General features: G+C 34.5%; 1 protein-coding gene and 1 pseudogene across 1 annotated transcript in view; one reads left to right on the plus strand and one right to left on the minus strand.

Moving 5' to 3' along the window:
- PRR16 (proline rich 16) overlaps positions 1 to 27,253 on the plus strand; it is a 212,335-nt gene that overhangs the window by 38,351 nt on the left and 146,731 nt on the right. The gene's annotated exons all lie outside the window — the stretch shown is intronic.
- On the minus strand, positions 26,343 to 26,817 carry LOC118858159 (annotated as a pseudogene).

Raw genomic sequence — 27,253 nt, forward strand, 5'->3', positions numbered from 1 at the left:
AAGAGATAAAGCAGTACATTTTAAATGTACACAGGAATAGAATTAAACAATATATTTATAAACTTTGCACTAAAGTCCTTCTCCAATGCCTCAACATTACATGGAGGAGAAGCTGCATTCTTATAGGCTAAGCTGCTGGATTCTAAGTTATGGTAGGCTCTACCAAACTGGAAGTAACAGACTCCTTTGAGGACTGGAGTGTAGTTCCAGGACATTCTTAGTGGAGGTAGAAGAGATTTACTACCAGAAGTCTGGTTACTAGATTCTGGGACCTAGCAAATCATGAAATGAATGGGGGTATTCAGTATTTTCAGTGATGGATGGAGTATTCATATTCTTCTCCCAAACAACATACACACACTCACACACACACACATCTTTCTGGAAGTTGAAGGTAATGAAGTTGGAAAATCATTTCAATAGGTATTTAGGTCTAGTTAAGTTCCTCACACTGTTATTGGCTCCATGAACAGTAGAGATAAATAGTAGACCCATTTTATGCCTACAAGGAAGTTAAAATGTTACTGGGGACACTATACATACATACATATGTGAAACAATAAGTGACTAGGACTGGGACTGCCTATTACCTCTCTTTTATCTCAAGTGTTTAGTACAATGCTGGCATATAGTGGGGAGTTATTAAATGTTTATTGACTACTATGACTATATATAATGAAGTACCCAGTTGTGTTGGGCCAATAATTAGAAAATGAGAGAACACACAATGAAATATTAATCGTGTGGGAAAGACTATATGCACAAATGGAACAGAGAGAAATCAATGTGGGATGGAATCGTTCGTGAATACCATCAGTCATTAAGGAATGCCATCAGTTATCAAAGGATGCCCTCAGTCATAAGGGAATGCCAAGACTTAGCACAATATTGGCTTATCTACCTCAAACAGTGATTCTTGCCAGCAGAGATGGATTAACTTTCTGAATGAAAACTAGGCATCAACAATAGTAATGTTTAACATGTTTAACATTTAATGTTTAACATATAATTTCACTATATAAAAAGCAGGTAAAATATGCAGCCTCTGTACTCTCTGGGTCTTATTATCTTAAGTTAGTTTCAATTTTGACCTTAAATCATTATGCCTTAAAATTGCCTCATTGGTGAAAATGGAAAAATATTTCCTGCCTGAAATCAGTTAGATATTAGGAACATATAATACATGATTGGCAGAACTTGTTTTGTTCTGAAGTGCTATGTAAATTCTAAATAATACCATTAGATATGTAAGACAGTATGCTGCTAATGTGTGGAGGAATACAATTTATCATAGAAATCTTGGAAATGATATGCCCTTATAGTTGAAACTGCTGCCTAGTTGAAATTGTTAAGATTTATTTTTAAGTATTGCTCTCTGTCTCATTTATCATTGTAAAGCAGGAGCCTGTTATCTGCATGGCTTATAGTACTGTGCTTTCACTGTCACATGTACAAAAGGATATTTCTTATGAGAAACCAAATACACACACACACATATATATACACACATGTATGTATATATATATATGTATATGTACACACACATACACGCATATATATGTATATATACATGTGTGTGTATTCTTGTGTATATATAGATATGGATATATGGATATTAAATGATGCTGACATTTTGGAAGGAAATCATCAGAGGCAGAAGATGAAGGAAATTCAGTTGGTTACCATAGACCTCTTAGCTTGAAGAGGATGTGTGATTTGGGGTGCTCAGTTTTGCCTCACTGCTTCACTTTCCAGAAGTTAACTACCTAGAGGATAACTGCCCTACTTTGATCCAAGTTTTTGGGCATAAAGATATTCTTAAAGAGTATCAGATCCCTAAATGACTATTACATCTAATATGAGGCACTATAGATGAGAGTATCTTTGCATAAAGCATATAAATATAATGTCAAGGACATTGCCAAGATCAGCTTTGCCAGATTATACCATTATCAGTTGCTGACCATGAATGCTGTAAGACAATGTGTCTGCTTATTCTAGATCTAAGGCTTAGAGCTGGGTGGAATTTTTTAGCTCCTCTAGTTCTAGCCTTCATGTGAACACTGAGACTCAAAGAGGTTAAGTCATACTGATTAAAAAGATAATAAAAGACCTGAGACTCTCACTGTGATCCTCTGAATCCTAATCTGACACTTTTAATACTACACCATGATCCAAGAAGGATAGATTTAGAGCTAGAAGGAAAATTATAGAAAATCTAGTCCAACTGTATCATTTTTAAAGATCAGACCCTTGAAGGTTAAATTACTTCCTTTCATTAATACATATAAGATCTTTGAGTACAGAGGTGATTTCATTGTTCCTTTTGTATCGCTAGTGTCTAACACTGTTCCTGACACACAGAATGTGTTTAATAAATATTTATTGACTGAATGATTGCCTAATTCACACAATTAGTAAATGTCACATAGGATAAAATTCAAGTTCTTTGATTTTTAAGTCCAAAACTCTTTTAACCATACTACGGTTCCCCAAAGACTATGGTTTAGACACTTGTCATCCTCATTAATACTCATTAAAATTCTGCCATGTCCATCAGGTTCATGCACAACTTTTAATCATTTCTACTGTATTCCTTCTCTCATTTTGCCTCTAACTGTAGAACCTATATTGACAAAACATACTGATCCAGCCTAAACAAATTCAAGCTGCCAAATCCTAAGTTTTCTGCCCTAATATCTATCTATACACATGTATATGAAATACATTATGTCTATATGCTATATACATACATTTTATATGCGTGTGTATTTTTTATCCTTACCTATAATTTTGCTTTTCTCCTTTCTAAGGTTAATTCTTGTATCACTATCTTTAATACCATCCCCTCTGAGTCCCTATACTATGTCTTCTTGCTTGCTAGCATGTTTGGTGTCTCTTTCTCCACCCATAACATCAGAAGGAATTGAGTAGAAGAAGTGACCTCAGATCATCTCATCTAATTGCCAATTTTAAACATGAGAACACTGAGTGTAAAAGGGGCTAAGTGACTTACCCTAGATCATAGAAAGAGTTGTGGCCTTTTTTATTTCCTTATATATTAGAAACAGGACTTTTAGATTTTAAGCTCATTCTGTCAGAAAGGAAGAATGACAAATTCTAACCAACACTAACAAGCAAAACAGAAGGGTACTCCACCTGTCACCTTGGCATCATGCAAACCAACATACTAAAAAAAATCACTAACATCAAATTTATGAGTCTAGTGTGAAAATGGAAGAGGATTATTTGAGAAGCCCTTTGAAGCAGGGATCCTACATTTTGATCCAAGCAAAGAAAACCCTACTAAGCAAGAATAGTAAATACCTCTCAGGTTTACCTTGGTCTGATGGAAAGATAGCAGTTTGCTACATTATCTACTAGTGTGAGAAAAGCTCATTATCAATTATCAGCTGAAAGCCATTATGGTAACTAATATTTATATTTAAAAAGTGTTTTGTTAATATTGTCTTATTTAAGTTTAAACAACCCAGTGAATAATGGTCAAAGAAGTTTAAATAAATTTCCCTTATTCCTGCAGAGACAAAATTGGAACCAAGTACAGTAATTTATCCACTATAACACTCTGCCTGTCTAGCCAGAGATCATGGAATCATAACTTTTTAGAGCTAGATGGAATCAGGCTGTCAGTCAGTCAGTGGCAGAACTGGAGCTAAATCTCTGCCTTTTTATTTCAATTCATGAATATTTTTACTTAACTAACTCTAAAATTCAGCGGGTATTTCTGCTAGACTCTCAGCCCACAACTGGATAAAAATGTCTGGCTTGCAATTCTCTTCATGGTAGCCCTGTTCCCGTTACATCTGGGACATATCCATTGCAATCTCTGCTTTCTTCTGTATAGTGGACACATTTTTAATGGGAGAGCTACTTCTTGACCTAGTCAAGGGCAAAATGGTGACCTGAAACTTTCTTGCTGCTTTGACAAGGTAGTGATACTACCATCACATTTCAGTGATTCAATCAGTTATCCTCTGGCTTCTTTGTCTATACACAGTTTCTAGCCTTTTGAGGGGAATTACTTAATTTTCCCACAGGTTATATTTTTAAGTGGTAGAGAAGAGGATGCTGGTAATAGAAGCCATGACTGGAGTGAAGGTGATGGCTAAGGCTTCTCTTCTGATTGTGCTTTCCTCCTTGATGGAAATTAATTACAGGTATACCTCAAAGATATTGCAGGTTCGGTTGCATATCACTGTAATAAAGATAATATTGTAATAAAGTGAATCACATGATATTTTTTAGTTCTCCAGTGTGTACAAAAATTATGTTTACACTATATTGTCATCTATTAAGTGTGCAATTTTATTATGTCTAAAAAATACATGCCTTAATTAAAATATTTTATTGCTAAAAAAAGTTTACCTTCATCTGAGCCCTTAGTGAGTCATAATCTTTTGCTATTGGAGTATCTTGCCCCAACATTGATGGCTACTGACTGATCAGGGTGGTGGTTACTAAAGGTTGGAGCGGCTGTGGCACCTTCTAAAATAAGACAACAATGAATTTTGTCATAGTCTATCAACACCTTCATGTACGTTCCTGCTCTTATCCCCCATTGATTCAAATTGTAGGGTTTTCTTCAAGAAAGAGGACATGTTGGACCGCAGGAGTCCCTTTCTCAAAAGAAAACCCGATTGTTGCTCATCCCTTTCTCTTATACTCTGTTTTTCCTTTCCTCTCCTATACCCCCAATGAGTAAATGGATCAATAGAGTATTGAGTTATTGTTTCACACTATATTACTGTTTTGTTACAGTTTTACATTTAAAAAAGTCTTCTCACACAATTAAAAAAGCAACATGGTACGAGATTTTGATAGTGAAAGTCTGTAAGGAAAGTATAATTCATGTGTAAGTTTTATATAGATTATCTCTCCAGAAAGATGATCTTTAACATCTGCAACTGACTTAAGTATCAATAAGAATTGTTTGCTTTGAAAGAAAAAAGATAGAAATTGGAGCTCTTTATTACAAGGGATAATTCTATAACTGTGAGAGTATAGAAATTGACAGTCAAAAAAAAAACCAGAACATTATGAAGGAAGAATCTGTAAGGAATATACAATTATATTGTCAATTTAAGCTTTCAGACTTATGACAATGTGAGAATCACTCTGAAATACAGAAATGTAAAGTTTTATTTTTTTATGGAAAGGATTTAAATGGAATTTAAAAAATCATGTCTAAAGAACATTCCACTGAAATACTATGTTCTTTTTTGCCATCCACATCTTTTTTTCCTGTAACATCTTTTCTCTACGTAAAACTTTTATACTTCACAATATATAGAACATTACAAGAAAAAAAGAGGTTGAATCCATTGAAAAGACTGTAGAAAACATTAAATATCTGAGTCCTTCAAATAATTTAAAGAAGCTTGGGATTTTCACATGTGGTTAAATTAACTCTTTTATAAGCTTTCCTTCCCTGAAACCTCCAACCAGAAGTCACTTCTTCTGAATTTCCATAGTGTTGTTCAGTTGTTTTCAATTGTGTCTGACTCTTCATGACCACATTTGAATGTTTTTTCTGTGGTAGGGCATAGATACTGGAGTAATTTGCCATTTCCTTTTCCAGTTCAATTTACAGATGAGTAAACTGTGACAAACAGTGTTAAATGACTTGTCCAGGATCACATAGCTAGTAAGTGTCTGAGGCCAGAGTTGAGCTCAGTTAGAAAAAGTCTTCTAGATGCCAGGCCTGGCAATCTACCTATTGCACAACCTTACCATGTCCCACCCCTGCACTTCATTAGAACTCTGTACTTCTCACATTAAACTTTGATATTACATTGTGGATTCCATGTGTATGACCCAATTTTGATGCCATATCCACATTGATGCCTAACCTCATCACTCCATATATAAATATGGGATAAATGCAAAGTTTTGCAGTTGGGTCCAAAACCAAAAAAAAAATAGTTTAAGATAGGGGAGGGATGGTTAGATGGCAATTGAACTAAAAAAAGATCTATGGGTTTTAGTGTGCTGCAAGAACAATATGATAAGTTAGTAGTAGGCAGTGGTGGCTAAAAAAGATAATGTGATCTTGAGCTGCATTAAGAGGGGTGTACTGCACTCTTCTCTTGTCAGAATATGTTCTATGGATTCAGAAGGTGCTATGGATTCAGAAGGATATGGATAAGAGAGAGAGTGTTCTTAAGAGGGCAATCAGGATAGGGGATGTCCTCACCTTTTTGACCTATGGAGATGGGTTCTGAGACATTTTTATCTTGAAGAAAAGTGACATTAATTGTCAGGTACCTGAAGGGTTATCATACAGAAGATGGTATCATATAGAGATTGTTCTGTTTGTCTTTGAGGGAAGAATCAAAAGCAAAGCAGAGCATACAAGTTGCAGAATCAAATTTAAAATTCCCTTGATGTCAAGGGAAAAAAATACTTCCTAACATTAAAGCTGTGAAAAAGTGGAATGGGCTGCTATGAGATATGGTTAGGTCAGCTCGAAGGTTTTTAAGCAGAGACTGAATGATGTCAAACTAGGGCTTCCTTTTGTGAATGGGTGGGACTATATGGCTACTGAGGTAATAGTAACATTAGCTAACATTTATATAGCCCTTACTATGTGTTAGGGACTGTGCGAAGTGCTTTACAATTATTATCTAATTTGATCCTCACAACAACCTTGGGAGGAAGGGAATTTTAGGATAGGTCTGTAAGAAGCTTGAATGGATCCAAAAAGAGACACAGCAAACCTATCATATTTTGATAAGCAAGGGATGATATTCTAGCTGTATTCAAGTATTTGAATACCTCCTATGTGGGAGAGAAATGGGATAATCCACTTGGCTTTAGGCTAGAATAATGGACTATAAGTCAAAGTATATTTAGGCTTTATGTAGGGGAAAATGCCCAACATCCTTTAAACAAATAAAACTTTTCAAAAGCTGTCGTCAGTTGTAGTGGGTTATTCTCTCTTTGGAAATTTTTAAAAGACTGGAATACTGAAGGGATTTTGGTTAGGTATTTGTTGAACATTCTTACATTCTATGACTTTATCATTAATGAAACAGTTTAAAAAGCTACTCTAAGGTTTCTAATGAAATCCATAAACATTTGTTAAATATTTACTATGTGCCTGTAAAATAGTAACTATTTAAAAAAGTCTATTGATGATTTTTGTATGTAATTTCAGCTGTTCCCCCTTCCCTTCCATAGACTTGTAAACAATTATTTTTTCTTTTATGTTAATGGACATGAGACAGAACCACAGAGTTATTTCACTTCGGATATCTCTAAGTATTAGTGATTGTTGCAGTTAGGTGGTACAGTGGATAGAGTGTTGTGCCTGAGATTAGGAAGATGACAGTTATTAGCTATGTGACCCTGGGCATGTCACAAAACCGTGTTTGCCTTGGTTTCTTATCTGTAAAATAAGTTAGAGAAGGAAATGGAAAACCACCTCAGTATCCCTGAGAAGAAAACCCCACATGCAAACATGACTAAAAAAACAAATAAGCCACAACAAATTATTAGCGATTAGGATTTTTTTAAAACATAGCTGTTTAGAGCTTCAGTTTCTTCCTTTGAAAACTTCCTGACAATCTCCTTTGACTGTTTATTTGTTGGGGAATGCCTTATGTTCTTACGTACTTTAATCAGTTATGTGTGTGTGTGTGTGTGTGTGTGTGTGTGTGTGGTGTGATTTACCAGCCTTTACCAAAGAAATATGCTACAGAGCTTCCAAATTATGTATTTCCCTTCTAATTTTAACTTCAGTGACTTCACAGTAGATGTTAAATAGTTTGTAATACAAAATGTTCGTTTTATCATCTGTGAACCTTTATATTCCTTGAAATATTAAGAGTTCTCCTATTTACATGGGCAAATATTTTTTCTCTCCTTTCTTTTCTGCTGTTTATGATGTAATATGTAATTCCTTGGTCATGTGTTCATTAGTAGATTATATTGGTATGCAGTAGGAGATATCAGCCTAAACCAATTTTTTGCCAGACTCCTGTTAATCTTTTTAGGCAGTATTTGTCAATTTGTAAGTCCTTACCCCAGTACTTTCAGTCTTAGAGTTAATGAAGAACTATGTTATTGTTTGCTTGTGTGTGTGTACCTAGACATATATGTAGACATACTTGTATCACTATCACCAAATAGTTTTAATGCATATAGCTTATATTGATTATAGCCTAATTTGAGACCTAACTTTTGTTTCATTAATTCTTTTGAAACTTTTGGACCTTTCGTCTCTTTAGATGAAAAGTAGTTAATCCCTCTCCCCACCCCACCTCTACAAAGCAATCCCTTGACAGTTTGATTGATATGGCACTGAATGATTAAAATAATTTAGTAATTTTAATTGTTGTGTTTATTATATTATATGGCCTAGTTATAATAATAAAATAGAAATAATAATAATATTTATGTAACATTTTAAGACTTGAAAAGGCATTAACTCATTTAGTCCTCCAACAACATTGTAAAGAAGTTCTACCTATCAGATTTGGTTCTGATGAGTGTGAATGAGTCCCATGAAATTGTCACATTGTTTCATTTTGCAGTATATGAAGTTACAATTATATGTCATTCTCTATACCTCATACCTATACCTTCATACTCCATCAGTTGCCAAGGCTTGTAGATTTCACCTTTCATAGCATCTTTCAAATGTGTCCCATTGTTTCCTCTGATATTGCCACTAATCTCGTACAAGTCCTTATCACCTCATGCCTGGACTATTACAATAACTTTCTGGTGGGTCTGCCTACCTCAGTTCTCTTCCAACTCCAGTCATCCTTCATTAGCTATCAATGTGTTTTTCCTGAAGTACACATCTGTCCATTTTGCCCTTTTATTCAGGAAGTCCCAGTAGCTCCCTATTCTTTTAGGGATCAAATAGAGAATTCTCTATTTGGCATTCAAATCCATTCACCACCTAGCTTCTTTTCAGTTTTCTTATAACTTAGTATATGAAACATTCTTTTCCATCGAGTGATATCTGCCATCTTTCTGTTCCATGAACAAGATACTCCTCTCAGATCCAAGCATTTTCTTTGGCAGTCCCCCATGTCTATAACATTTTCCCTCCTCTTTTCTGCCTACTGGCTTCCCTTAAGGCCCAAGTAAAATTATTTCTTCTACAGGAAGTCTTTCCGAAACCATCTCAATTTTAGTGCCTTCCCTCTATTAATTATGTCCAATTTATCCTGCATATGATTTGTTTACAAATATTTTTGTTTATGTTGTATCCCCCATTAGAATGTGTGCTCCTTGAGGACAGGGACCATATTTTTTTACAGCTAAAGAAAAACAAAGTTTGTTGATGAATCACCATTTTGGGGAGAGTCTTAAGAAATCACACCATTTGTGAAACTCATTTTGACAGGTGGGCCAGATTGAAACTGCTGAGCTACATTGAATGTGAGCCCAGGGACCATCTTTTACCTCTTTTTGTTTCCCCTGGTTAGCATAATGCTTGGAACACAGTAGGAACTTAATACAGGTTTGTTGATATATAATGATATATATGTAGATATATATCAGTATCTATAGCTATATATATGTTAATTGGCTCCTGTCCAATAGAAATGTATAATGAAAATTTAAAATAATTTTAAATCTATTAATAGCAACAGATAAGAATTTTTTAAATTTAAGTTTATTATGAATTAATACAGTTCTAGAAATCAAATGTCTTTTAAAAATAAAAAAAATTCCAAAAATGTTAAAGATAAACCTACTTTGACAATATAACCAAGACATTATTGTTGTCATTTAAAATATTTTTGTAGCTGAGACTGAAATATCTTGTCTTTCTTTAAATATCTAGGTGCAGAGAGGTTTATCTACATCTCATTGAATTTGTATGCTTCCATTGACATTTGGGTCAGCATCTAAAATTTTTTGCTCTGTGACTTTTACAGCTCAAAACATATCTTCAAATTCATTGAAAATAAACTACAGCATCACAGTCAGGTTCTTCAAACAACTATTGACCTAAATGAATATAATCGATTCTTCCAACTGGGAATCAAGCAATTCCTAGAAAATGTCATTTTTTGTTCACCAAAACCAAGATTTCTTTCATTTTTTTCATTTATAATAATCTGCTTTGATGGGAAACATTCAAACTTTATATTTTCATAATTTGTTAAAATGTTCTCCTACACTGCATCATCCTCACCTGTATTGGCTGTTTTGCTGAGAATTTTAACATTATGCAAATGACTTCAATTTTTTAGGATTAAAAAAAATAAGTTCCAAAGTCTTTCCCTCCCTCCATCTCTTTCCCTGCTCCACTGAAAAGGCAAGTGATATGATATCTATGGCACAAATGAAGACATACAAAACATATTTCTGCACTAGCAATGTTGCCAAAAAAGCAAGAACAATAAAGTAAAAACAAAACAATATAAAACAAAACTATACTCCAATGTGCACTTAGAGTCTATCAGTACTCTTTCTGGAGGTGAATGGCATTTTTCATTGTGAGTTCTTTAAAAATGTCTCGGATCATTACATTGGTCAGAATACCTAAGTCTTTCAGAGTTGGTCATTGTTATAATATTGTTATCATTCTGGACAATGTTCTCTTGGTTCTGCTCACTTCACTTCATATCAATTCATGTCTTCCTAGGTTTTTTTCTGAAACCATACACCTCATCATTTCTTATAACATAATAATATTCCATCACAACAATAATATATCATAACTTGTTTAGCTATTCCTCATTTAAAGTGCATCCCTTCAATTTCCAATTATTTACCATAAAAAGGAGCTACTATACATATTTTTGAACGTCTTAGTCCTTTTCCTTTTCTTTTGATCTCTTTGGGATACAGACCTGTTAGTGGTATTACCCTGGTCTCAATTTTTAAAGCTATTGAATCTACCAGTGCTTGCAGTAAAAGTTTCTTCACTCTCCACTTCATTTCCATTTTCTTTCACTGCCTTAAATAAACTTGAATCTTTTTCTTTTTTTTTCTGAATGGCTACTCTGCCATATTTCAGTGCAACCTTCAATCTATAAAAGATGTTCCATTTCTATAATCATAACCCTTCTGCTCCTTATAATAGTTTGCAAGCCCTCCATACATACTCATGCAATGCACAAACAGACACACACACAAACACACATTTTTGATGGATGCCATTAATTTTTTTCTTTTTTTAAATTTATTTAATATGTTTAGTTTTCAGCATTGATTTTCACAAGAGTTTGAATTATGAATTTTCTCCCCATTTCTACCCTCCCCCCACTTCAAGATGGCTTATATTCTGGTTGCCTCATTCCCCAGTGAGCCCTCCCTTCTGTCACCCCACTCCTCTCCCATCCCCTTTTCCCTTCCTTTCTTGTAGGGCAAGATAAATTTCTACACCCCACTGCCTGTGTATCATATTTCCTATTTGCATGCAATTTCTTTTTGTCTTTGAACATCTGTTTTTAAAACTTTGAGTTCCAAATTCTCTCCCCTCTTCCCTTCCCACCCAGCCTCCCTAAGAAGTCAAGCAATTCAACATAGGCTACATGTGTATCATTATGTAAAACCCTTCTACAATACTCATGTTGTGAAAGACTAACTATATTTTGCTCCTTCCTAACCTATCCCCCTTTACTGAATTTTCTCCCTTAACCTTGTCCCTTTTTGAAAGTGTTTGTTTTTGATTACCTCCTCCTCCTATTTTCCCTCCCTTCTATTGTCCCCCCTTTTTTATCTTCTTCCTCCTTCTTTCCTGTGGAGTAAGATACCCAATAGAGTGTGTATGGTGTTCCCTCCTGAGGTCAAATCCGATGAGAGCAAGATTCACTCATTCCCCCTAACCTGCCCCCTCTTCCCTTCCTATAGAACTGCTTTTTCTTGCTACTTTTATGTGAGATAATTTACCCCATTCCATCTCTCCCTTTCTCCCTCCCTCAATATATTCCTCTCTCATCCCTTAATTTGATTTTATTTTTTTAGATATCCCTTCATATTCAACTCACTCTGTGCCCTCTGTCTATATATATATGCACATACATATATACATGCACACACACATATACACACACACACACACATATACATATATGCATATTCCCTTCAGCTACCCTAATACTGAGGTCTCATGAATCATACACATCATCTTTCCATGTAGGAATGTACACAAAACAGTTCAACTTTAGTAAGTCCCTAACAATTTCTTTTTCTTGATTAACTTTTCATGCTTCTCTTGATTCTTGTGTTTGAAAGTCAAATTTTCTATTCAGCTCTGGTCTTTTCTCTGAGAAAGCTTGAAAGTCCTCTATTTTATTGAAAGTCCATATTTTGCCTTGGAGCATGATAGTCAGTTTTGCTGGGTAGGTGATTCTAGGTTTTAATCCTAGCTCCGTTGACCTCTGGAATATCGTATTCCAAGTCCTTAGATCCGTAAATGTAGAAGCTGTCAGATCTTGTGTTATTCTGATTGTGTTTCCACAATACCCAAATTGTTTCTTACTGGATACTTGCAATATTTTCTCCTTGATCTGGGAGCTCTGGAATTTGGCGACAATATTCCTAGGAGTTTTCCTTTTGGGATCTATTTGAGGTGGCGATGTGTGGATTCTTTCAATTTCTATTTTACCCTCTGGCTCTAGAATATCAGGGCAGTTTTCCTTGATAATTTCTTGAAAGATGATATCTAGGCTCTTTTTTTGATCATGGCTTTCAGGAAGTCCAATAATTTTTAAAGTCTCTCTCCTGGATCTATTTTCCAGGTCAGTGGTTTTTCCAATGAGATATTTCACTTTGTCTTCCACTTTTTATCTTGATTTCTCATAAAGTCATTAGCTTCCACTTGCTTCAATCTAATTTTTAAGGTATTATTTTCTTCAGTGGTCTTTTGGACCTCCTTTTCCATTTGGCTAATTCTTCCTTTCAAGGTATTCTTCTCCTCCTTGGCATTTTGGAGCTCTTTTGCCATTTGAATTAGTCTATTTTTAAGGTGTTGTTTTCTTCAGTATTTTTTTTCAGTATTTTTTGGATCTCCTTTAGCCAGTCATTGACTTGTTTTTCATGGTTTTCTCGCATCCTTCTCATTTCTCTTCCCAATTTTTCCTCTACTTCTCCAACTTGCTTTACCAAATTCTTTTTGAGCTCTTCCATGGCCTGAGACCAGTTCATGTTTTTCTTGGAGTCTTTTGATGTAGGCTCTTTGACTTTGTTGACTTCTTCTTGCTGTATGTTCTGAGACCCCGAGTCCGTTTTCACTGCCTGGTCATGTTCCCAGCCAACTTACTTGACCCTTGAGTTTTTCAGCGGGGTATGACCGCTTGTAGAGTAAAGAGTACTTTGTTGCAAGCTTGAGGGGATGCGTTGTTGTTTTCAGAGCTATTTCTATTCAACCAACTCTGCCACACCAGCACTCCTCCTTCCCCAAGAACCACCAACCAGACCTGACTCAGATCTTAAGCAGGCTCTGCACTCCTGCTCTGATCTGCCACTTAATTCCTCCCACCAGATGGGCCTGGGGCCTGAAGCAACTGCAGTTGTAGTTCTGTAGCTGCACCACCTCTTCTGCCCCTGGGGCGGTGGCCCAACCGCGAACTCCTTTCACTCTCTGCAGCTTTTCCCACTAACCTTCTCTGTTGTCTTTGGTGTTTGTGGGTTGAGATGTCCGGTAACTGCCACAGCTCACTGATTCAGGGTGCTAGGGCCTGTTCCGCCCGGCTCCTGGTCTGGTTAGTCCTGCCACCACCCATACTGGGCTCAGCTCTCTTCCGCTCCCCTCCACTCTCAGCTCCATGCACAATAGACCTCACCCAGCAACCATCCAGGCTGTCCTGGGGTGGAGCCCTGCTTCCCCCTGCTATTTTGTGGGTTCTGCAGTTCTAGAATTGGTTCAGAGCCATTTTTATAGGTTTTTGGAGGGACTTGGCGGGGAGCTCACACAAGTCCCTGCTTTCCAGCAGCCATCTTGGCTCTGCCCCCTGATTTTTCTTTTCTTATCACTATAGCTGCTGTTTCTCGAACTATATCAAATAATAGTGATGATAAAGAACATCCTCACTTTATTCTTAATCTTGTTGGAAAGGTTTCTGACATTTATCACCTTCACACAATATTAGGTCTTTGTTTCAGATGGATACTCCTTATTGTATTAAGAAAAATTCTGTTTATTTCCATTCTTTTTAGTGTTTCTTAATAAAATGAATTTTCTTGTCAGAAGCTTTTTCTTCATTCATTAATATAATCACGTAATTTTTTGTTTTTCTTAATAAAAAAATCTATTTACATTTTATAACATTTAACTACCTCAGAATCCCTTTTTTTCTTTTCTTTAACTCCCCATGTCTCTTAGAGACGTTATAATTCTGAGATGAGACTTTTTTTATTCCCTCTTTAGAATATAAGATTTTATCTTCATATGGCACCTTTAATTTTATCAATTTTATTTACCTTTCTAGGTTTCTCTTTACACAGTGGCTTTCAATTTCAATTTGTAACCAGTTATGTTATTTTCAGCAAGAATGCTTAAAAATCCTCCATTCCATTAAACATCCTCCTTCCTAACATCCTTGCAGTATTTTACTCAGTTTTATGGGCATATTTTTCTTGTGTATAAGACTTTATCTCTTGCCTTTTCGATTACAGATTCTAAGATTCTCTCTTCTTCTTATTGGCTCTTGCCAAATTTTGTGTCATCCTGACTGTAGATATTTGCCATTTCAGCTCTTAATTTTTGGCTGTTTATAGGATTCTATTTTTGATTTAGAAGTTTTGAATTTTGACTACCATATTCTTAAGTTTGTATTTTTTTAACTTAGGAATTTCATTCAGGAGATGAACAATAGATTTTTTTCTGTTTTTACTCTACTCTATTTTTAAAACTTTTTTATTTTAGATTTAAATACTAAAACTTAAATACATAATGTGAAAAGAAAAAATCTATTATAAACTTAAATATTAAAATTTAAATATAAAAAAACAGAAAAAAATGTCATGTGCACAGAAGAACTTGAGAGTATTCAAAATATATACCAATAAATTTTCATTTCAGGAAGGTCTATATAAGAAATACTATACTTTATGTTTAGATCTGTCCATCTTTACTTCCTTTTAGATTTGCTTTTGTTCTCTGTGGTACACTCTTTACTTTGTTCTCCCCTGCCCCCTGAGGCTTCAGTTAGTAGTGGATATATGTATAGATAGATATAAATATGTATGTACATATAAACATATGTATACATACATACGTGCATGTATGCATGCAAATATAAACACATATTTTCCCTAACAGATTCTACTCTTAATCTTTATTTTTCTGTTTGTCCATAATTGCTCTCTTGTTCAAACAGATTTCCAGATTGACTAAGACTTAACACTTATGATTTTATGAAGTATATTATTCGAAGTTTCATTTTAAATTATGGTATTTAAAGACTTTGATTATTCTTAGACTATATCTTTGATCTGGTTTCCAGATCATATTTTTTGACGGCTATTATGTTTCATTTTCTCCTGTTTTCCTCAAACTTTATATTTTGTTCTAATTTTTAAAAAAATATTTTTCTTTCTGTTTTGATCCATTCTAATTTTCAGGAGTTTGTTACTCTAGTAACAATGGGACCTGCAGGGGACCTACCTTTTTTTCTAATCATTTTTTCCCATTTTGTCTTCAGAGCTCTTATCTCTTCTTTTCATTTCTTGCTTTATGTAGTCCAGATATCCTCATCATCCCCATCACCCAGATATCCTCCCTGGCCATTATGTGTCCAGGGAATTCTTTTCCTGTGAGGCTTTCCTGTGAGAGCTATTCTCTTCTTTTGAATTGGCCCCAAGTGATTCTAGCATACTAATATCTTTTTATTGTGCTCACACACATTTTTACTCATAGCTCCATCCTTATTTTCCTAAATGAAGACTGTACTCTTTTATTTCTGGTGGTTGACTCCTGTTTGGTGCTGATATTGATTATCTAGTCTCTTGCTGGTCTTGTACATTTCTATGGGTCCTGATAGTCTTCAGGTCCCCTTGGAACATAAGTGATATGAATATTGGATTTTCAAAATCTTTTATCTTCTGGAGCCTCTGGGGCTGGGTGGTCTTAGCACTTCAATCAAGCCTTGGTTTCTGTTAGCTCAACTTAAGTCCTTGGTCACACAGCTGTGTAATTTCAACCAATGAAGTTTCATCATTTGAGCTTTCCAGTCTTCTAGACTCTGGTAAAGAGTTCTATAGGCATTCATTTTCTCATGGTGGGAAGTTTGTGTTTGTTGTTGTCATTTGTTTGTCTCGGGCACTTAATATTATTTATAGAGTTCTGGTTGAATGATCATTCTTGGACTGAATAAAATACTAATATTTGCATATATGGTCATTATTTAGTCTGGTACTATTTTTAGATCTTTATTAGAGTGCTTGTGTGAGAGTTGGGTTATTTTGCCATCACTTTCTCAATCGCCTTAACTAGAAGTTTCCAGTCTTTGCTTCATTCTGATTTTCTAACACATTGTTGATCCTCAGGCTGATTAATTGACCTTCATCTTGAAAGTTCATTCCTTCGGGATGTAGAAACCTTATTTACAATGTTCCAATTCTACCATTCTCTTTTTCAAATGTCCATTGCTTTATTATTATTTTTTCAACTTTATCTCCAAACTAAAGGCATCTAGCTAGCACAGTGGATAGAATACAGAAATTGAAGTCATGAAGACTGGAGTTAAAGACCTGTCCCAGATTTTTACTAGCTTTCTTACAGTCTCTATAACTTGGCCACCCTGGATCCCTACCTTCCAGGGTTGGTGTGAGGAATAAATGAGTTAACATATGTAAAATGCTTTCCAAACCTTAATGTGCACACACACACACACATACATACACACATGCACACACATACTCCATCTATCTATCTATCTATCTATCTATCTATGTATAGTGTGTGTATGTGTATATATCTATATACACACATATACACATATGCATATATACAAATATGTGTATGTATATAGATATAGCTGTATATATGTATATATGCATATACATATATATACACATATGTGTGCATGATGATGACAATAATTTTGTTTTTCTTTTCATATTTTAAAAGCTTATATTCCCCTCCATATACTTTACTTTAAATATTTTTTTGAGCTTTTCATACACATGAGATTTCATGGAGTTTAGGGTTTTTTTCTTAGGGGGGCATTGTGTTATTATTGTTTTAATTTTTCTGACTATTTCTTTTCATTATCCACTATATTTTATTTATTGTGTTAGGACCTCTTTTTGTTTACTTACTCCTTCTTTATTTGCTTTTGTTCTGTGAGATATTTCTTATTTGGATGTCTTCATTTTTCCTATCTGGTTGCTTGTTCTTTTATTTTATTGGGTATATTTCATGCTGTCTAGATGTGCACAAGAGTAGCTGGGATTAGACAGAATTTATCTGTCCTTTAATACATTTTCCCCACTTTTGAGATATAAATCCAAGGAAGGCCAAAATGAGTAAATGTTATTTATATATCAAACTATTCATAGCAACACATTTTATAAGTGTAAAGAGCTACAAACAATATTGAAGTTTATCAAATAAGGAATGGTTAAGTAAATTGTGGTACATGAAAACAACGCAATATAATTACATTATAAAAAATGAAAAACCTTGGGAACACATGTACACTGATACAGAGTGAAGTGAGTAGACCCTGGATAACAATATAAACAACAGATTCAACAATGTAAATGGAAAAGACAAGGAATTGAAACTGAACACTGTTTTATAATGATTAAACCTGGCCCAAAGAAAAGTTGAGAAAATGAACTTTTTTTATCCTTTCTATGCAAAGGTTGAGAATATGGATATATAACCTTACAGATACTATAAGACAGTGTGCATCTATTTTGCAATTTTTTGGAATCATTTTCTCTTTCTTTCTTTTTATTCTTTATTAAAGGGGATGTTCACTGGGTAGGGCAGAGGAAATTAGATATGTTTGGAAATTAAGTTAATATCATTGAAAGAAAGAACAAATTAATATTTATACTCGGATCTCTATTTCCCTACTAACCACTTTCTCTTTACCATTGCAATCTAGTTTCAGTTACAACCAGTCTACTTAAGTGATTCTTTCAAAGGTCTCTAATAATCTTCAAATTGCCATATCAAATAATTTCATTTAAATCCTGGACTAATGGCATGAATGTGATATTTCAAACTGTTAATCATTTTCTCCTACTGAATACTCTGTATTGACTTGACTTCTAAGATAGCATGTCCTTATTGTTCTTCTCTTCCTTCTTTAGCTACTCCTTTTCTATTTCCTTCATTGATCCATACTACTTTTGTCTCATTATAATGATTATTTCCCAAGGTTCAGCCTTGGACCGTTTCTGCATTCTTTCTCTTAGGAATCTTAACCATTTATAAGGTTTCAATTCTCACCTCTACTTTGATTACCCCAAATATTATATCTAGTCCATACTTTTCTCTAAAGCTCCAAAATTAGCATATAGGACAGCTCTATTAGGACAACTGAAGCATTTTCCAGAAAAAATAAGATGTTGCGTTACTTAATATTTATGCTCCCAGATGATGCTGTCCTTGACATTACAGTATGGTTCCATTATGTCTTCCAGACTCCATCTGATTATATTCATACCTTAAATTGAGTCTTTCCCAAACTGCTCCAAAATAAATTTCACTTTCTATGTGATCCCATGATTGTCTGTTGTCAACCTCTCCTCCCCCACAATATCTCACATAGTACTTTGTCTGCAAGACACAAATTCATTTGTAATGTATTCTAATTATTTATGGATGTGTTCTGTCCCTAATGTAGTCAACAAACTCCATAAGGATAGCAATTGCGTACTGTCCACATTTTGTATCTATCTCATCTAGGGCATGATTAATAAAATTGATTTGAATTAATTTCTCTTAAATGATTTTCTTTTATTCCTTTTTCTTTATTCTGAAATATGATGCTTTTTTCCTTTGAGATTATAACTGAATATTTTATCCAGTTCTAACTTTTACTTAATTTCTCTCAGGTTTAACTTTCACTATTTCTATTATTTGTAATTTCTCTGAAATGGATATATGTCCTTTTTGAGTGAGATGGAAAGATGTAAAAGAGAAGATAGGGGCATGAGAATAAATAATAAGTAATAGGTTTTTAAAAATGAATCACCAATTCTTGGTCATTAGAATATTTTGAATTTTTTTCTAAATTGTCTCAGATGATATGCCTCACTTTTCTCAGAAAAAGGATGATCCCCTCCCCACCCCAGGACCTTAATATTATTCCTTTATACATATCTGGAATATTTGTGGGCCTGATAGGATATATTCATTGCATGCATGAGGATGATGATCACAATATTTAAGTTGATCCCTCCCCTCCCCCCTCCGCCTTCCTCTTCTTCACTTTCTTCCCTCCTCCCCTTGTGTATGCCATCAGAATCATTAAGCATACCTTCTTTAGTTTGCTGCAGCCTCTGTAGGACAAGGCTTTGAGGAGAGGAACAAGTTCTTCATTTTTGCCGATCAGTATTAAGTTGAGCTGTTTTGATCTAGGTAGACAAAATATTAGAGGTTTTTTTTAAATTTGACTTGCTATCTCATGAAGATGGAGTTATAATCTCTTTATATATTTCTGGGAAATAATGTGCCTTTCAATTCCAGTAGTATTGTATTCATTTATAATTATGATTTTTAAAAGCATAGGTTTTAGTTTCATACACAGAAAAAAAATTACTCCACTGAAAATTTTTAGGGGTAAATTATATATCTTTTAAAATGATTTAACTTAATTCAATGGTAATATTACTAATTACAGTGTACAATACCTCTAAATGCTCCTATAATATTTAATATTATGGTTAGTGATGTAATTTTACTAATTAGAAGAGTCGGGTTTTTAATAGCAGTCATTAGTACTGTCAATCTTCACACACAGAGACTTATAAGAAATATTATGAATAAATGTTATGGCTAAAGACCATTTTGAAATATAGCCAGAACACAGAACATAGGGAATGGCTATTAGCAAATTTAATTAATTACGGTCATGTTTATTATATTGTGAGCTAAAATTTCTCTTTATTCTGAAGTTTTATAGGTTATTGAAATCATTATAGCCCATCAATGAGATAATGTGGATGACGTGAATTACTCAGCTATGTGTGAAATGAACATATATTTCACAGCAGGGTTCTCCCCTGTCAGTTTTTTCCAGAACATTACTTTTCAAGAAGACATAATATCTTAAAATAAAAATGAATTATCCTTTAGAGTATAAATACCAAATAAACCAATAGTTAATGTTCTTGCTAATGGATCCTCTCTGATTACAAATCTTCTTTATAAAATAATTCATTCTGTGCTTAGCTGCAAAATTTTCCAGTGATTTTGCAAAGAGTAGAAAGAAAGAGTAAAAAAAGAAAAAACCTTTCAGAATAGCTAGTTTACACTCTATTACCATTATATTTCCCAAATGTTAATAGAAAAATTTAAATGGAAGTGATAAGAGTCTTGGATTCTGAATCAAAGGACATAGAATTTAATCCTGCTTAACCCTCTTTTTACTTTTAACTACTTATGTTACCTTGGATAAGTCTTGTAACATTTCCGAGACTCACTTTCCTAATTTGTAAAATTAGGTGTTTGAAAAGATATATTTAAAATAGTAACAAGCATTTACAGAGTGTTCTAAGTGCTTTACAAATATTTCATTTTGTATCATTTTTAGATTATTTTCAACTCTAAAACTTATGAACCAATAAGATAATAGTAATAAAAATAACAACAATCATAAAACATTTATATTGCATATAGCACTTACTATGCCAGGGACTATGCTAAATGTTTTAAAATTAGTACCTCATAACAACCCTGAGAGGTAGGTGCTATTATTATCCCTATAGTATGCATAAGGAAAGTGAGACGAATAGATTTAAGTGATTTGCCCAGGGTCACACAGCTAGGAAGTGTCTGAGGCCATATTTGAACTCAGGTCTTTGTGTTTCTAGGCCCAGTGCTCTACCCACTGGGCCATTAAACCAAAAAAAGGATCTGCTTATCCCAATCATTAAATGAAAATAAGGAAATGTGAACATTCTAGATCTCAAAATAATTGGATAGTGATAAGTCTAGCTCTGAGTATGAAAATCTTACCTCCTATATATTTTCCATTAAAAATAGGTAACTTAGCTTTGTGCTTTTTGGTGGAAAAATTGTACATGCTCAATCATATGAAAAAAGTAATAAATATTAGTTTGGTTCATCTTTTGGTTGAGAATAGCAACCCCTTTTGTTGTTGGCTTTATTTTTTTGTTTCCCACTGTGTTTAGGTTATTTAATTTTTAATTTTTACATATTAGTAGCATACATTATCACTGAGACCATAAATGCATTTTAAATATTCACTGTATTTAATCAGATCATGCTGTTCATTCATGTTCTCTGTTGTGGTTCAACTCACATTCACTTCCCATTAGTTTCTACATCATATTCTGGGCACAATAATCAAGTCAACATTATAATACCTTTGTTCTTGTAATGTGTGTATCAATCAGCTGTCTTATGCATGAACTCACTGTCTTTGTGACTCACCCTAGCAAAATTATCTTCTCTGTCCACCACTTTCTTTTATGATATATTTCCCCTACTAGAATTTAAACTCTTTGAGAGTTAAAAGGGCTGTCTCTCCTTTGTATTCATATTCACAGCAGTTAGCACAGGATTGGCACATAGCAAATGCCAAATTAAAGATTTTTTATCTATTCATTTATGCATTGAGTTAGCTTGTTTAAGGACCAGCTAGTTGGAGCAGGGGATAGAGTGCTGAGCCTGAAGTGAAAACTCATCTTCTTTAGTTCAAAACTGACCTCTGACATTTACCAGCTGTGTGACCCTGGGCAAGTCACTTAACCCCTTTTGTATCCTTTTTTCTCATCTGTAAAGTGAGCTAGAGAAGGGAATGGCAAACCACTCCAGCATCTCTGCCAAAGAAATCAGAAATGAAGTCACAAAGAGTTCAACATGACTGAAAAATGACTGAACAGGAATGTTTCTTTGAAGCACATGTGGTCTCTGGCTAAGGTTGTGAAAACAAGGATATTTCATTTTCATCTATTCTTTACATTTAAACATGGATATAAAAATAATTTCTGTACTAGAGGCTGCAGGTGGGAGTGGGGAAACTGAAAACTTTTAAATTACTTCTGATGAAGTAAAATAGTCTATTTATTCTTTTTATGGTGGTGATGACCTTAAGAAATAGTTATGTAATGAAACACTTATGTACCAGAAAATCCAATAAAATAAATTTATTTACTTTAATAAGAGATGAAAATGATATAATTAATAATTAAAAATTGATGTTGCCTCCACATTCCCATGGCTGTAATGTTTTGCATAGCAGTGGTAATTCCACTAAAAGTCCAACTTTCAACAGGATAACTCTTTTAGGCCTCATGTAACTAGAAAGTAGTATCAATGGTTCAACCCCCAATTCCCCAGACCAGTCAAATAATAAAGATAACTTTATTTCTTTACAAAGATGTAATTCATACCTATGCAAAATCAAAGCTGTTCTTACCTAAGCATGCCGTCTGAAACTATGTAGAGGTATTCCAATTGTTTAAATTGTGGCAGCTAGAGATGGCTAAGATTTTTATATTTTATTATTAATTCTAGTATGAAAACAATTCCTACCATACAACAGCAATAATATATGGGGATACTATTTTTGTCTTTTCACCTCATGCTTTTCTTAAACATTTTCACAGAAAAAACATCAAAAAATAACGTTCAAATGTACCATAATTCCAAATTATATTGGAAGAATAGTAAGAACATGCCAGCTGTTGAAAGAAACAAAAGAGGATATCATTAATGTTTTCAAATGCTCATGAGACGGGGATATAATTAAAATAATAGCTAAAATTTATATAACACCTTAAGCTTTGTGAAGCACTCCATACATACATACATACATACATACATGCACACACACAGTCTCATTTGATAGTCACAGAAAGCCTGGAAAGTAACTACAATTATTATCCCCATTTAACACATGAGGAAACAGAGCCATAGAGAGGTTAAGTAACTTGCCCAGAGTGACAGAGTAGCACATGTCTATATCCATATTGAGATCTAGACCTAAATCTAATCTATACCTACTTGTACCTACACATCTATCTGTCTATCTATCTATCTATCTATCTATCTATCTATCTATCTATCTGTCATCTATATATGTATGACAGTAAGGTAGTATAGTGGATTAAGCACCGAACTAATTCAAGAGAATGTGAGTTTGAATCTTGACACAGACATTAGCTCTGTGATCCTGGACATCATTCTTGATGTTTGAAAGGGTACATACATACATGCATATATACTTACATATGTACATACACACATACATATGCACACGTGTGTGTATGTATAGAAAACTGACAGTATTTATCCCTTTCTATTAGGTCTTAAAAATTGAACTTATAAAGAGTTTCAGTCATCCTTTAGAAGAGAACTGTTTTGAATGAATCCTGAAAAATTTTCAATTTGAATGGATTAAAAAAAGTACAAAGCCTGTATCTTCCAATTCCATTTGGGATAATATGTTCAAGGAAATATGGAAAGTTTTATGGGTTCTAGTACTAGAGTATCTTCCAGTAAACTGGAACATTTGTTAACCTCTTTGTTTGGTTTGTACTAAAATAGTTGGTTTCAGAAAGGAACTAGTTACCATGGTGATAGATGTTTTTAAAATACATAGGTAGATAAAGTCACTCAGTTATAATATGAGGAAATATTAGAGCATAGCATTCATATTCAAGGTATTTTCATTTCTATTTTGTATGTTTACCTATTTTCTTTTACATGTAAGAAAACTGGCTTTTTTGTGCTGAGGTGAAAATGGAAGTGTTCTTTCTAATTTTGCATTAGATTTATTTTGTTTTTTTTTAAAAGTTTACAATATTCTAATCAATCCTTTCTGTTACTTGAACAGCTGAGAAAAATATGAACACTCCTTTTCACTTAAATTGTTGTAAACAAATGTTTGATTGTACTGATCCTCTCCATACAGTAGCCTCCCTCTCTAGATAGTAGCCAAACTGCTCTGGACTAATGTTCCCCTCTAGTGGCCAATGCTACTTCTGACTCTTCTGGACTTTCTCTACAATGTTTCCCAAACTTCTGTATACTGGAAACTCATTCTGCCCTAGGACTTAACATATTGGGATTGTCTTCCAACCTTCCTTCTGATTGTCTAGTTCCTTCGAGAGCCTTCATTTTTAAGGAGAATTGCTCAGGCCAGCTATATCTTCATTCTTCCTCAGGCTGTACTACTGACTCTCCAGGATTTTCTCTACAATATAACTAGATACTGCACTGAATAATTCCATTTGCTCCCTGAAAAATAGAAAACTATCAATAATACATTTTCCCATAAACCTGGGTCATATTTCCCATAAATGTAGGTACCATCTATGGGAAGAGAGGATTAAGATATGAAGCACATATTACCAAGGCATATGTATGGAGAGGCAATTCATCATTCATTCACTGCAGTGTCCTGGGTGCCTTCAGATGATGTCATCAAAATATTTCTTACTCATTGCCGCTGGATGCTTAGCCTTCACAGGACATTGCTCAGTTAGATGCTATTCTAACGAACAGTGATCCACTTAGTGATCTTTGACTGGACACATAGTCTGCTGTATGCTATATTTTGCCACATTCTTAATCTTTAATGTATCTTGCCAGAAATAACCTTATTATATATATGATGCTCCATTTACACCTTCTTGTTTTAGTTATAGTGCTCGGCTACTTATGAGAAAAGTGTTCTCTGTAGTGCTCTTCTAGCTATAGGACATGCAACAGCTTTGCAGGAAGAAAAGTCATTTTACCCCTTTACAAAATGACTTGTCTTTTTCTCTTTAAAGTTTTGACTTTCTGGGCCTCTAATCTCCAATGGGAGAATTTCAGCCTCTGGTGACAAGTATTTTAAACTACAGAGGTCTTGGCCAGTAGACCATATGTTTCTGTAAAACTGAGGGTTGGAGAACCAGATTAAGGTATAATTGAGAATGATTAAAAATTTTAAAAAATTCAATATAGATAATACTAATTTGTGGTCTTCTATATCAATAAAAACTGTGGGGATTCTTTTCTTTATTTTTAAGTAATTATTTTGTTTTATCGGCTATCATCCATTCAGTATTCAGAAGGAAAATAATTTTGTAGAGAGTTACTGTTTACTCTGTTTAGACTGAGTGACATTATAGAAATAGCGTTGGAGCAAGGAAGACCTGAATTTGAATCTTGACTCTATAAACAGTGACTGTGTGAACCTGGGTGAGTCACTTAAATTTTCAGTCCTCCAGGGAACATTTGAAGAGCATGTGTTGCAGAGAAAAAGCCACCTGCATTGGGAGAGGGAATTTCCTCATCTTGGAAATACATGTGGTAAGGAAGTCACAGTAAGGTGCATTCCTTAATGCTATTACTAATCCAATTCAGCTACTCCTTTTTGGGGGCCTTGGGCTACTAGGGGACAACCATCTCATGAAGGTTCAAGCTTGGGCTTCAACCAGATGAGGCACAGAATGGTGAGAGTCTGAGCTACCACCGACTATAAGAACCATCACTCCATACAGATCAGTACAAAGAATAATTGTTACTTTATCGTTGCAGAAATTTATAAAGATTTCAAGTTATTAAAACACTCCAAAGATTCTGGAACAAAATTTGCCTATCAGTGATGAGACTCTATTCCCCTCCCATGTCCCCCAACATAGAACAGAAGATAGGATGAAATGAAGCAAGTACACGGGGATCTATTTTCATTAATTACTATTTAAAAAAAAAGGCTAAGGAACTACAGGTGACCAGAAAATGAAAGTTCCTTTTTCTCTAGAGGAGAAAGCAATTTATCATTTTCATCCTTGATCTAATAAACATAATTAAGCCTGAAATTGATTAGCTCCACGTTAAAGAATATACTACCTTAATTTGGGAGAAATGACAAATTGGGTCAACAATATTGTCCTAAGGAGAGAGAAAGGGCAAGTTGGTGGAAGAGGTGGGTGTGGTTAGAAATTAAGTCCGAATCCAAGATTGACACCATTTAGCACAATTTTCTAAATGTGTGTAGATAGTAGAAAATTATGGGTCCAAGGTATCCCCAAATATCAACAAATTTCAATGTGATCTCTTAATCAGGGGTCTGGCATCATTTTAGAATTTGATATAAAATTCAAACCTCTTCTACCCTCTTCCCCTCTCTGGTGTGTGAATGCTTCAGGACGACAGGGTCATGCAACAACAGCATATAGTGGTTATACATGTTGTTTCATCTGCACTTCTCTCTTCAACTTTGGTTCAAGTAGATGTTTTGAATGTCGTGATAAAGAATATCATATATAGGAATGTTCTGGGGATCAATTGGGCTTTGGACGATAAGTTTTCCTTGCATCACTCCTTGACAGATTACTTCAACCAAGTCTATGAAGACCTGTTTAGTTTTGAAATTTCCCACAAACTTAGTGTGGTTTGGAGACCCATAATCCAATTTCATATGCTGCCCATTGAAGAAAATTACAGTAAGTGGAATATAACTTATGCCAAAATACTGGGTGTAAATTGGTGTTTGGTCCACATCCACCAGATGTATCCTAGCCATTTTATTTAAGTCATGATAAGTCTTGGAAAGGATATTATCTATCTGCAGATAGACAGGATCCTGATCTCTTCCAAATGTAAGGACCAAAACCTTTACTGAAGTATTTTTTATTGTCTGGTCTACTTCTTCTTTTGGATGCAAGCTTGGGCAGCAGGAGGCTCATCCTAAACCAATACAAATGTTAGTTCTTACTACCAGACCTCCATCCCCACCCTCCCAGTATGTTGGCACAGGCCCTGAGCCACCTTCCACCCCCTTGCACCCTGACTCCTGCCTCACATGCAATGCTAGCTGGGCACTGATGTGGCACACAAGGATTGTTTTCTATTTGAGTTTGATGCCCCTGCTTCAGAATCAAAAGACACTTCTAGTTCAGGAACTAGTACTCTCAAGATCAAAATTTTGTTTGCTTTGTTTTCAGCTTCCTGTTACAGGGGTTTTCTTCTTTCTATCAAAATCTCATCAGAGTTTATGATGAACATTCTCTATGACTCTCAGTTTTAATCTCTGAAACCTAAACTATTCCTGGGCATGGCTGTGCAAGGGCTATTTGCTCAATAATCACCAAACAACTCTTAATTTTGAAGCTTCCCAGTTTT

This window comes from Trichosurus vulpecula, chromosome 1, assembly GCF_011100635.1.
Source record: "Trichosurus vulpecula isolate mTriVul1 chromosome 1, mTriVul1.pri, whole genome shotgun sequence".
Taxonomy (NCBI): domain Eukaryota; kingdom Metazoa; phylum Chordata; class Mammalia; order Diprotodontia; family Phalangeridae; genus Trichosurus; species Trichosurus vulpecula.